This window comes from Amphiura filiformis, chromosome 15, assembly GCF_039555335.1.
Source record: "Amphiura filiformis chromosome 15, Afil_fr2py, whole genome shotgun sequence".
Taxonomy (NCBI): domain Eukaryota; kingdom Metazoa; phylum Echinodermata; class Ophiuroidea; order Amphilepidida; family Amphiuridae; genus Amphiura; species Amphiura filiformis.
In genome coordinates this window covers 56,955,383-56,969,372 of record NC_092642.1, presented here as the reverse complement: position 1 = coordinate 56,969,372, position 13,990 = coordinate 56,955,383, and the positions used below count along the sequence as shown (strand labels likewise).

At 38.0% G+C, this 13,990-nt stretch overlaps 1 protein-coding gene across 1 annotated transcript in view; it reads left to right on the top strand.

Annotated features, from left to right (window-relative positions):
• Nucleotides 1-13,990, top strand: part of LOC140171059 (uncharacterized) — a 148,903-nt gene that overhangs the window by 99,407 nt on the left and 35,506 nt on the right. The window lies entirely within an intron of this gene.

The window sequence follows — 13,990 nt, the reverse complement described above, 5'->3', positions numbered from 1 at the left end:
TAAAATTTTTGACCCTCCTAAGGGGGACCCTGAAAAAAATGACCACAAATTTTCCTGGAAAAATCAAGTTTATATGCTTTTCTATGGGTTGAACCACAATTTTCATGTCAAAAAGTTTTGCCCTGCAATTTTTGAGGTCTGTAAGGGGCTGTGCAATTTCCAAACGGCTTGCCAAAATCGCTTGTCCCCCTCTCGGCCCGCCAAAAATCGCTGTTCTCTAGGCCCGCCAAAAATTCTTTGCCCCCCCTTGAACATGCCAAATTTTTGAGATCCCAAATTCCGAACTCTAAATGGTCTAGATTTATGTTGCGAGCGCAGCAAGCAGGAAAATTTGCATATTTAAGCGTTTCCGTACTATTTTCCTATGTCTTTTTAGAGCGTTTTATTTAAAAGACGCCCCTTGAATGCATGCCAAAAATCGCTTAATTGCCCCCCCTTTTTGGCTCGCCAAAAATTTCTTGCCCCCCAGGGTTCATAATTATTGCACAGCCCCTAAAGGGGGGGGGGGGCGGGGCAAAAAATGTTCGCGATGAAATGTTTTTGCACCAGGCCCCCCTTACGTGTTTGTGAACGGTCCCTAATGACGAAGTGTTTCATGTTGAAGGTTCATGGTATGTACTATGTTGAACGTTGATGTTTTATGAAAATTCTAAAAATGTGAGCGTCCAAGATTTCACATCAAAAATAGCATTTTACCCAAGTTTACAGTATAAAAAAAAAAATAGACAAAACTTGGTTCAATTTTAAGGACTAATTGTTCAAAAAAGGGGGGTTAGCCTATTCAGTGTATGCTGCTGAAAAAACGGGGTCACCATAGGGTGTAGGATTTGCCAAAAATACCGGGTCTTTTTTCGGGCACATGACTTATGTCAGCTTATGTCAATATATCATGGCTTGCTATTAAACGGCCCTGCTTTTAATTGGTGTAATGTTTGCTTTTCCCCAGTCCAGTGGGAGAGTCCCCGTATCTAGGGATGGCGCTGAAAATATGTTTAAGCACTGGGCTGGGGGCTAGTTCTTCAGCGACCATTTTCAGCGCTTGATTTGGTATGGTACAGTATCATGATACCATGCCATACCCTGATATCAGGCCCCATAGCCTTTGTATGATGTGGTAAGTAACAATGAACTTTTAGTGCACTCCACTCCCGGATGTTGATGGAATCCCCTACCACGTAAACATGGTAAACATGAGTTTGAAGTTTCCTCCGAGCTCCGTCTTGTTATGTATTTTATTTCACAATATCATTAATATTAAAATATGTCGGTTCCGACGACGATGGAGATTTTCAAGGGGAATGCTTTACTCCTAATCTAATAGGCTGCTGAAATACCAGAGGGAGTGATTTACAGTTTGGGGAAATTTACCCCATATTTTAATCACGGCTAGACTTCGCTGAGTCTCATGGACGCCGTTCCTATATCCATCAGAATAGTATTTCCCATTTTGGATGTCAATATGAAATACACACTTAACGCTTTTCGCCGGTTAAAAAAAAAAAAAAAAATCTTTAAAATTGTATCAATGTATATAAAAGTGGTACCAACCTTATTGTGCTTGCTAATTTAAGACTCGGTTGAAACAAAATTAAGGATCGAATGCATTTTAGTGTCCAAAAGGCAAAATTATCGTCAAAGTTCTGCAAATCGGCACCCTTGCTAAGGGTTCAGAATTCAATAGTCGGGAACGAAAATATCCGATCTTTGCGATCAAACACACAAAATTACAACTTTAAACATACTATTGGCAAAAGACATTATTACCAAACAATATAGAATAGAAAATTTGACATCATTTTCTCAAAATATTGAAGAAATTTGCTCACTAGACATCGAAAAAGTACGCAATCCAATTCCCGTTCAAACGCGTGAGAAACTGAAAGTGCATAATCCCGACTAAATCACGGCCGTGGCATCGACAACGTGAGGTGCCTGACGGACCACATGATAATGCGAGATATTGTGGAAGGAAAGAATAGTAGAAAACTGGTGAATCAGAATTGTAGTTTCAAATAAATATACTCAGATTCCATACGGTTGGTTATCAGTAGAATAGATTCTTACCCATGAATGTCATCGAAGAAGGTTTCCAACTGCCAAATATTTCCTTCCATCTCGGCCTCCTCACAACACGTCTTCAACGTGAACCCTGCGCATGCGATTGCCATAGCCATGATAGCCGGTCGACTCGTCTCGACCCGGGTCGAGTCAAGTCGAGTTTCCCGGCCGTTTAAGCGCTTTTAATTAGCAATTCAGCACACAAGTTTGGCCACAAATCCAATGAATTGACTCCAAATGATAATACACTGTACTAGTCCCAATTGTAAATCAGTCATGCATGTAAATATGCATATCTTTGCATATAAATGGTTAATATTTCGATTTCCGCAACATCAACATGATCAAAATACCTCCATGATCAAATTGATCAACAATCATGACAACTTTTCAACTTCTTTAATGAGACGCCAAGTGTAGCTATTTGTAGTTGGGTTTATTGATTGAGTAATGGTAATAAAGACACATCATTAGATTCTCGGGGGTAGGAAGTTTTGGAAACTTAATTCACCCTCTACCATGACTACATCATACTACATGAGCAACAAAAAAAAGTGCTGAAATCAATGGACTTAACGAAAATTTCTCCATCCCCAATGTCGAAAAGAAATCTAGGCCTATGCCACTGTTAATGACGATATTTTTGGTTTCTTTTTAGGACTCGAAGGGGGGGGGTGTCAAAAATTGAGACCATAAAAGGGGGATAAAAAAAGTCCACCCTTTTTTTAGGGGAATTAATCATTTTTTTGAAGTCTGAGGTCTGGCACAAACACAAAAGTTAGACATTTTACACAGATTTTCTCTACTTTGTGGCATTTTCGAATTTCCGTGAGCAAACCCCGAATTCCGTGAATTTTTCCGTTTTTCCGTATCACGGAGAAATCATGGCTTTAGCCATGGCTTCTGACTGGGGGGACAAATGCCTCATACCCCTTCTGGTTACGCCACTGCATGCTAATGTCCAGCTGAGATTGACCGGCGTAGGTCGAAATCTGTATCCTGAATCTGTATCTCTACGTATACTTCATATATTTCAACCGATTGAACTACTAATCGACCAGTCGAAATACTAATTTTGACAAGTTGGAATATAGATTTCGACCACTGCCTATAGTCGAAATATCGATTCCGACTAGTTGATTGTGTGGGCTACCAGTCGGAATTGGGTGTATTTCGACCGCTGATGGTCGGAACAATTGAATGGATTGGGTGCTCAGGCTATTGTACGGTGGGTGCGAACAGTCGAAAGAGTGGTCGAAAGAGTGGTACAGTCCACGGTGTGCCGGTGAAACCATCTAGTTACTATTTATAACAGCTTACATGAAAAATGTATAACTCGATGGTGGAACCATCGGTGGAACTGACATGGTGCGCCGAAACCCATGCAGCCAGAAGTTGTGCAAACCAAATTGTGTGGATTCAAATATGAAATAAATTAAACTAGAAGTTTGATGATAAAAGAAAGTGAATCACTCTATTTTTCCATGATAGTGACAAATTCCAGTTTTCAAGTCATCATGGGCGCCAAATCGGTGTGGGTAGGCCTACATGGATATCTTAGCTGTGCAATAATTATGAGCTCTGGCCGGGAGGGTAAAAGTGTGTGTGTGGGGGATTTTTACGAGCCAAGGGGGGGGGGCAAGCAATTTTTGGCACGCCGAGAGGGGGGCAAGCAATTTTTGGCAAACATTCATGGGCGCCTTTTAAATAGAACGCTCTAAGGCTATTATTTTCCTGCTCTCTGCGCTCGCAACAATTTTTCTAATTTTTCTTAATGAGACATGGTGTAGAAATAAGAAACCTATTGCAAAAAAACCAAAAACAATTCAAATCAACACGAACTCTTTAAACAATGGGCCTACACTAAAGCCACGATTTCTCCGCGATACGGAAAAACGGAAATTTCACTGAATTTTGGGCTTTGCTCACGGAAATTTGAAAATGCCACAATAGTGAAAAACTGTGTACAATGTCTAACTTTTGTGTTGATTTGCAAAATAAAACAAAGAAAAGTGATTATTTAGCAATAATCAAACAATCCATTCTAGCATTAATTATAGGCCACGAATGCCCACGATGCAAGATTCCGCCATACTACAATAAAACGATTTAAGTAAAATAAAATAGAAATATTTTTTTTTGTTAATCATTACTGCACAACCGTTATTTTATCTAACAATTTAGGCCTACATTCATACTGATGACATGTTGTTTTAAAAATGACTCCAAAATGAAATGCCCATTTAATATTCACGGAAGATGATATTTCCCGGAGATATTTCTCGTATTTCAAACAACTGGTACTTTCCCTCATTAATTACGGTATTAATTATTCATAAGTTCATTTATACACGTGGAACCTGATTTTGTACATGCGCACGGCACATGACCGCTCCTTAGTTGGGATTCACGATTGACTGTATATGGGGTCCTCTCGCTATTCCGAAGGTCCGCCATACCAAAGGTTTTTTTTCCGAACGTGTAATTTTACCATTCGCTATTCCGAATGTAATTAGGCCTAAAGGTTCGCTATTCCGAGAAAAAAAACCGGTTCTCTATTAAGAAGGTTTTCTATTCCGAACATTCCCAAAACACAAACAGGTTCTCTATTCCGAAATTAGAAAGGTTCTCTATTCCGAATATGAAAAAGGTTCTCTATTCCGAATATTCAAATATGGGTTCTCTATTCCAAAACGAATAAAGGTTCTTTATTCCGAAACAAGTCACCGTGTTCTCTACTCCGAATATGAAAAAGGTTCTCTATTCCGAATACCAATTCCGCTTTACCAATGTGTCATGTGTTTTTGTTTTTCTTCGAGTTTAAATTACTTGGAGAACAGTTTGAGGTTTGTAATTGTGGAGTCTGCAACGTTTTGCACGTGAAGAACAATAGAAAATTAGCTACTTTGTATACAATTTGCTTATAAGGTAGTCACCTCACCGTCATCATGCATGGTCATCAAGTATTGCCAATCAGTCAAACCACAGATATTGGAACAATATCTGTGGTCAAACTGAAAATTCAACAAAATTTTACCATTATGTAGGCCTACATCCAGTGTCGCAGAGCGAAGGGGGGGTAACCTGCTGCGTTACCCGGGGCCGGGTTCTAGAGTGCCCGTAAAAATTGAAGAAAACATATTTTACTACGGGCAGTAAAAGCAAAGAAAAGGGACCTCAGGGGCCCGTAAAAGGTAAAAAAGATACCTTGTAATAAGGCATATTTTCTTTGCTTTAGGGCCTACGGGCCAACAAAGGTCTCTTTTCTTGTCCATTAGGTCTAAGGTATCTCTTCTTTGCTTTTTACGGGCCCTCCGAGGTCTCTTTTGTATGGGTCCATTAAGGGGTGGGGTATGAGCGTTTGGACAGTATTTATTGTGGGACATTAGAGCACATCAGACATATCGAATTGCATTCTGAATACGAAGAATGTCCTTCTGATATCAAATAATTTTGATTTTTTGAAATTCGCAATGTAATACACATTTTATGGCAAATCATTAAAATTGATATTTTTGATATTTAACAGTACTTTGAAGTAAACTTTATAAATCTGATGATTTATACTTAAAGTGTATGTAGGTGGGATGAAAAGCCGACGACCAATGGTCATAATTTTGACCTTTCGTATTGAAGATATGGATTTTTTTTCCCAAAACACCACAAAAAAAAATAGGTCTTTTGGGAAAAAATCCATATCTTCAATATAAAAGGTCAAAATTTTCAATTGATCGTCGGCTTTTCCTCCCAGCTACATACACTTTAAGAATATATCATTAGATTTATAAAATTTATTTCGAGGACTGTTATATCAAAATTTGAAAAATATCAAATTTTAATAATTTGTCATAAAATTTGTATTATATCGTGAATTTCAAAAATGATAATTATTTGATATCAGAAAGACATGCTTCGTATTCAGAATGCAATTCGATACGTCTGAGGTGCTCTCATGTCCCACAAAAAATACTGTCGACACGCCATAAACGCTCATTCTAGGTCCCTTAAGGTATCTTTTCTTTGCTGTTTAAGCTGTTTAACATACTCACTAAGTTCTTTTCTTTCCTTTACGGGCCTCATTTCGGAATAAAGAACCTGTTTTAGATTTTGGAATGGAGAAAACTTTTTTCATATTCAGAATAGAGAACTTTTTTCATATTCGGAGTAGAGAACACGGTGACTTATTTCGAATAAAGAACCTTCTTTCGTTTTGGAATAGAGAACCCATTTTTTCATATTCGAATAGAGAACCCTTTTTCATATTCGAATAGAGAACCTTTTCTGTTTTCGAATAGAGAACCTTCGTAATAGAGAACCTTTTAATTTTCGAATAGTGAACCTTGAATAGCGAACTTCGCCCCATATCCCGGGGCCTGGGTGGGCGATGATGTACCACGCAGCATGATTACCACGTGTTTATTAGGCTATGCATGTTGATTTTAATTTCTTAGCTATTTCTTGGATGGAAGACCACAGTTGTTTTCTGCTTAAAGTTTAATTGCGTTCAATTTTTGTTTTCTTCCCCATTCTGCTGATTCTGAATTGTCAATTTAAGTGAATTTTTAGTAAAAAAGTTCAATGTATGCTTATGTTTCATCGATAGGCCTATTTAGCGCATTTTTAGCTCAGCTACGGTTGTTATGTTAACCATGTTATTGTTAACTAGTCAAAGTCGGCAGCGGCACATTTTGTGTTAACGAAAAACAATGGAATACTGGGTCGAAAAACAATTCAAACTTCAAGAAAACAAGAAAAAAAGTTCTGAAAATGATGCTCTGGCATTCAGTATACTTGAGGAGAATGGTTTCTGTCCGAGCGAAAAGTGGATGTACCCATTTTGATGTGTGTATTTTTCACTCGGGTTGATCTTGACCTCTGAAATGCTTTTTGTGCATGAGGTTTTACCCTGAGGTTGCTGTATACTCTCCAGAGGCAAAAAGAAGTAATAATTTACATAAAAACACAACTATAATCCAAGTTGCCCGCCAAATGCATCATCCAACCAGCGCGTGTTGAGATTTTCAGATTCGGACTGACGACGTGATTTTCAGATTCGGACTGACGACGTGATTTTCAGATTCGGACTACAGACGTGCTTTTCAGATTCGGGCGAAAGGCGCTTCGGACTGAAGACTTCGGACTGATGAAGTGTTGGAATAATGACGTGTTTTGTATTTTCAGACTAGCGAAGCTTTTTTTTCGGACTGACGAACCTAAAATGACTTTTTTTTTTTTTTTTAATGTCGGGCATATCTAGGCATTAACAGCTGAAATCTAGGAGATAACGCTGACGAAACTTGCCAGATACAAGTGACCTGGTGAACGAAGGAGTCGCCATAGATACCAGCAAACACAAAACGCTTTTCGACATCATTCGCAAAAGGTTATAAAAGGTTGTCAGAAAACGTTTAAATGTCGGGTTATATAAAGGGTATATTAAGAGTATAAAACGTTTTCATAACCTTAAAAACATTTTTGATAATCTACTGCTCAGCAAACAAAAATGTTTTACAGAAAACGCGTTAAATGTCGGGTTATATAAAGGGTATAAAAACGTTTTAATAACATTCCAAAAATATTCTTGAAAACTTGATACAAAACATTCTGAACAGAATGTTATTTTGGGGTTGAAAAAATATTTTGCGAAAAATGTTTGCCCAAAATATTTTCAATAATGTTTTAAAAACGTTTTCATGACCTTTATATAACCGACATTTAAATGTTATTAAAAGGTTTGAAGAAAACATTTTAAGAACATTTCTGTGTTTGCTGGGTTCAAATATTTTAACATGTTATTTAAGTATTGACACAATATTTGGCAAAAATGTTTGAAAAAATAGTTTACAATAACATTTTTTGAAAACATTTAAAAATATTGTTGTAGTGTTTTTTCATACAAAACGTTTTAAAACGTTATCATGACCTTTATATAACCCGACATTTTAATGTTATTAAACGTGTTTACCTAAACCAAAAGCCAAAATATAACTTATTTAAAACGTTTTTAAAACGTTTTTGTGTTTGCTGGTCGGATACAGGATAGCCTAGTGTAGCCGACAATCGGGCGTTACCCTGATCGGAACCGCCTGTAAACGAGGTCTTTATCATGGATCATCTGCCCGCCATTACCAGATGAACCACGGGAGAGCGGAGATTTTTTTTTCTCTTTGGCCCTGCGGGAATCGAACCGGACCTCTCGCACCAAAGGCAAAGACGTTAACCAGTGTGCCACGCTGCTCTCGACTTTCGGACTGACGAACCCCCAGATATAGTAAATTTGCACTTCGGACTGACGACGTTTCGGACTGAAGACGTTTGGACTGACACCCTGCACCCGTACCCGTATTGACTAACCATAAGACATTAGGATACGTGATTGGCACAAACACGTTAAATTAACATGTTTACTGAAAGACATATATCTCCATGCTAGACAAAAATTTTGCAGTGTAAAAGCGCCGATGAAAGATTATTCACATAAGATCGGCAAAATCGAAACTAAAAATACGGCATCATGGCTTATACTATTCATAAAAACAAAAGAATATCAAATTCAGGCCTATTATAGCATAGGTGTTTTACTGATCATGCGGATGTAGGCTACATGTAATCAAAACAATTTGGGGAATAGGCATATACACTCATTTAACGTAATATAGTGACCATTAAAAGCGGCGGGTAGGCCTATACGTTCGCTAACAACATGAATCTTACTATAATTTGCCTTATGTTGCGTGTATGTAGGGGTGCGTGCGTGTGTATGTGGGTAAAGGCTGAAGGCTCCCTCAGTTTTGATCCCAGCCTCGCCAAATTCGCATACGGGGATGCAGAAAAATACGGGAGTGTCGTGGCTACCGTATTCTTCGGTCGAAATCGGAGGTCGAAGGTCAAATTTTAAACTTGGTCCGATTGGGCTGTAATTCATACAGGAGATCAAGGAAAATATGGGGTCTCTCCTAAGCTACCCTCGGTCGAAATCGGAGGTCGAAGGTCAAAGGTCAAATTTTAAACTTGGCCCAATTGAACTGTAATTCATATGGGAGATAAAGGAAATATGGGGAGTGTCCTACGCTACCTTCGGTCGAAATCGGAGGTCAAAGGTCAAATTTTAAACTTGGTCCAATTGAACTAATTCATATGGGAGATCAAGGAAATATGGGGAGTGTCCTACGCTACCTTCGGTCGAAATCGGAGGTCAAAGGTCAAATTTTAAACTTGGTCCGATTAGACTGTAATTCATATGAGAGATCAAGGAAAATATGGGAAGTGTCCTCGCTACCTGTAATTCATATGGGAGATCAAGGAAAATATGGGGAGTGTCTCACGCTACCTTCGGGTCAAATCGGAGGTCAAAGGTCAAATTTTAAACTTGGTCCGATTACATCAGCACTTAGAGTCATTCGCACGGGGGATGCAGAAAAATACGGGGAGTGTCGTAAGCTACATTCGGTCGAAATCGGAGGTCGAAGGTCAAAGGTCAAATTTTAAACTTGGTCCGATTGGGCTGTAACTCGGTGGGTGGAATCCTTGGTGTAAGCGGAATGTGGAGGTCACATTTGCTTGAGATCGGTAAAGAATTGGGCTCAAAATCGGCGAAAATGTGATTTTTTGTTTGTTTAATATCCAAAATCCACAGTATGGTATTGCACCCTGAATGCCCTCTAATTTAATCTATAAATAACTCTGATGATATGCTGTGATCATGCTAATACATGTATAGGCCTTGCACAATATACCAACTCTTGCTATAAAGCCAATGTCTTCCACTGTGGGTTTTATATTAACCCATTAAATGGAGGAAGGAAGAAAGTGTAGTCAGTAAAACAATAAAAATATATAAATTAATTGATTTAATTAATTACCGGTAAATAAGTGATGTCATCTGAGGTCAAAGGTCATCCAACAGGTCATCCAGGGTCAAAGGTCATAATGGGTCAACGGGGTGAAACAGTACCCTATCAGCTGGATTGGGCTTAAACTTGGTAAAATAAATCTGAGGAATCAGGCTATGGTAAATAAAAGTCCCTATTTAAATAGATCTATACCACTTTATGCTGGTATTATATTAACCCTTTAACTGAAGAAAGAAATGGTCAGTTAAATCAATCAATCAATCAATCAATCAATCAATTGTCATCCGAGGTCGGCTATGTTGCTAGCTAGCGCTGTTATGCATATGGGCATATTGAGCTTAATAATCATTTACGCATACGGGTATTAACTCTAGTAACAGTAATTATTAAAAAGAAATGTAAAAAACGCGAATTGAAGATAAAAATGTCCATTTGCATTACTTACGATTATAGTTTCCTCTCTAAATTTAGTCATTTCCTTGTTACATATCAAAACTGGTATAACATAATTTATATTATAGTAAAAGCCTACCTTTGCTAAAACTGGGTTTTTTTACAGTGAGTATTGAAGTCAAGCGACAACGATTCGATTGTAGAAAAAGAACCAACGCGAACGAGAAACCGATGCGACTGTATGAAAAAACCAACGCGGTGATGTGAGAATCGACGCGAACGAAAGAAACCGATGCGGATGTGTTAGGCCTATAGAAAAAAAAAACGCGAGAAAAAAACACAGGGGTACTTAAGATTGGTTTTGGTAGGGACGTGCAGCTGGAAAATTGAAAATAGACCTATGCATATACCAATTTTCCAATATGGGCTAAATTTTCACAAAAATTTCCCGATTTTTAAATTGGTTCAAATTTAAGAATTTTTTTAAATATTTTTTTTAAAAGAATTTAAGAATATTTTGAAAAAACGACCCATCATAGACTAAATTTTGGGGCATTGCTCTGCACTGCAACTCCTGATTCTAAAGTGTACATGATGTCCGAATAAATAAATAATAAATAGTGATTAAACGGACGCAAACCCTCCGATTTTGGAGTTTTTACGTAGCATCCGCAAAATATTACCCCGAAAGTGAAATAGAAAACATTATTAACAATATTTAGAACGGGCACAAATCCTCCGATTTTGGATTTTTGCGTAGCATCCGCAAAAACTCCGAAATTGGAGTAGTAAACATTATTAACAATATTTAAGGGGCGCAAATCCTCCGATTTTGGAGTATTTGAAAAAAAAATTTTGGAGTTTTTGCGTAGTATCGCAAAAACTCCGAAATTGGAGTAGTAAACATTATTAACAATATTTAAAAGGGGCACAAATCGTCCGCAGAAACTCCGATGTTTTAAAGCCTGTTTAAAATATCATGCTGCTTTCGTGAAGCCCTTCTAAAATTTATGTTCTGTTCAATACCAAATGCAATCGACCGTGAAAAAGTCTTGTGTAGCGTCATCATACCCACTTGACCCGATGAGCAAATGTATGTGCCTGTACCGTCCGTTTAACGTGTTTACAAACAATTTACAATATTTGTACTTGGCAAAAACAATGTTGCTAACAAAAATTGCGTAGTATATCGCAAAAACTCCGAAATTGGAGTAGTAAACATTATTAACAATATTTAAAAGGGGCGTAAATCGTCCGCAGAAACTCCGATGTTTTAAAGCCTGTTTAAAATATCATGCTGCTTTCGTGAAGCCCTTCTATGTTCTGTTCAATACCAAATGCAATCGACCGTGAAAAAGTCTTGTGTAGCGTCATCATACCCACTTGACCCGATGAGCAAATGTATGTGCCTGTACCGTCCGTTTAACGTGTTTACAAACAATTTACAATATTTGTACTTGGCAAAAAACAATGTTGCTAACAAAAATTTTAAAAAAACCCAAAAACTGATGAATTTTCCACTTTTTTTCATCTCAACTGTTAATAGTAATAATAACTCGGTCATGTATTATTTCCTTCTGTTATTTTTGATCAGCAAGATTCTAAATCAGTTCGGGGGCACAAATTCAAAGACGTCTTTGATATCAAAGACTCTTCGGTGCCGAGTCACCTGTCAATATCATAATTCAGAGACGCCTTATAAATCACATACTCCCTAGTCTCAAAACCCAGCCGCAAACAATATTAGTAAATGTTGGTGATGATGAATGTGAACCGGCGCAGCGGGATTGCGAGGGCTTTTGTCTAACACACGCGTCACGTCACGTCACGTCACGTCACGTCGCGTCGCGTCACGTCACGTCACGTTGATATCTTCTTAAAAGTTACAAACAAGTCATACGGATTCAGTTCACGATTTCGTTTAGTTTTTCCCGGGGTGTTTCCGCATCGAACCCGTCATTATCCCAGGCACAGTGAAATGGTTATCGGCGTGGCAACTGCTGACGGACGCACACCACCAAATAAGCCCCATCGAAATGCACGTAAAAGGGCAAACAGATTCGCGATTTTACCTTCCATGAATTTCCAGACACGATCATTTATTTAAAAATGACTTTTTCTATGGCAAAATATTTACTTGTATTTGTATGAAAAAATATTCCTTATTAATTTTACTTGGCCTATACAAATGTAGGTCCTACCAGCTTTAAACCACGATGAGTAGGTCAAAGGTCAAATTAGGGTCATGGTCACACAACATTAATGGGGTGGTCAGTGATTATTGTGACCAAGCCTGGTCAAAATCCGATGTAGTATACTGGTGCTAGACTCATTTTGAAATGTTGCCAGAAAGAAGAAAAATGACCTTTGACCCCTTATTTGTGTACATCCTATATGAAGCATGAGTAGGGATTCTTCTAAAATATTTTGGTGGAAATCGGCTTAATCGTCTAGAAGCCTTAGTATTTTTGTGTGAAAAAAATCACATTTTCAACTATATAATCAACTATATAAAATCCAACTTAGTATGTGGATGTTATAGCGATTTGAAATGTTGCCAGAAGAAAGAAATGCGGGTGAAAGAAAGCATTTGGCAACATTTGTTGCCAAATGCAAAAAGGGAGCAAAAGACAACCGAGACGAGAGCAAATATCCCCTACTGCGAATTATATGACCAGCTATTTACACGGCCATCAAAGAAGACCAAATAATACCGCATCATATACCTCACAGATTCTGCAAAAATGGCTAACGTGTTTTATAAGTCTGAAACACGCGAATGAGGTAGCTTATTTTGTTTTGATAGGCCATTTTCACGTGTGTTTCAGTGGGAGCATTATTTAGTGGTGTGCGCACTGTACGTAGCCTGATTAACATGATCAGTGTTGTAGCTAGCCCAAGTTGAGTGCCCGTGCTAATTTTACTATCCAATTTATGAATTAAATCGCGGGCTCGGGGTACACTCTTTCTAGTGAACGTGAGAAATCGGGGAATGCTAAAATAGTTTTAGTTGCTCTTTTTCATGAGCTTAAATGCTGCAGTATAACTTTCCTCCTCGATCGTAAATTTTGCAGACTTTCAATTCTCCGTACACATCAAAACTCAGCACGTGGTGATGAATGCACCAAACTTTTACATTAATATTTCATAGAGTATTATACTTGAACTGCACCATTACAGGGGCTCCGGAACCGCCGGGGCCTGGGGGGCCCGGCCCCTCAATAATTTTGGTGGGGGGGCCAAGTACCCTAGAGCCCCCCAATAATCTGAGGTAAAATTCATAATTTTAGGGTAAAATTCATAAATTTTCGGGTAAAATTCATAATTTTAGGGTCAAATTCATAAATTTTCTGGTAAAATTCATAATTTTAGGGTCAGATTCATAATTTTAAGGTAAAATTCATTATTTTAGGGTATAATACAAAATGTAAGGTACAATTCATGTAAAAATGTATGCATGTCAAAAGCTTCCGCGCTTCGCGCGGGAGGGGGCCACAAATTTTGGCCCCCCAATATTCAAAATCTTCCGGAGCCTCTGCATTATATGGGGAGTAGTAAATTAATTGTTCAGGCCCCGAGTCATGGAAACAATTTCAACCAATACCAAGAAGAAACTAGAAATATTTTTTGTCACTATTTCGTTAAAAGATCAGTTTTAATTTCTTAAAATTATTATCATCGTTATA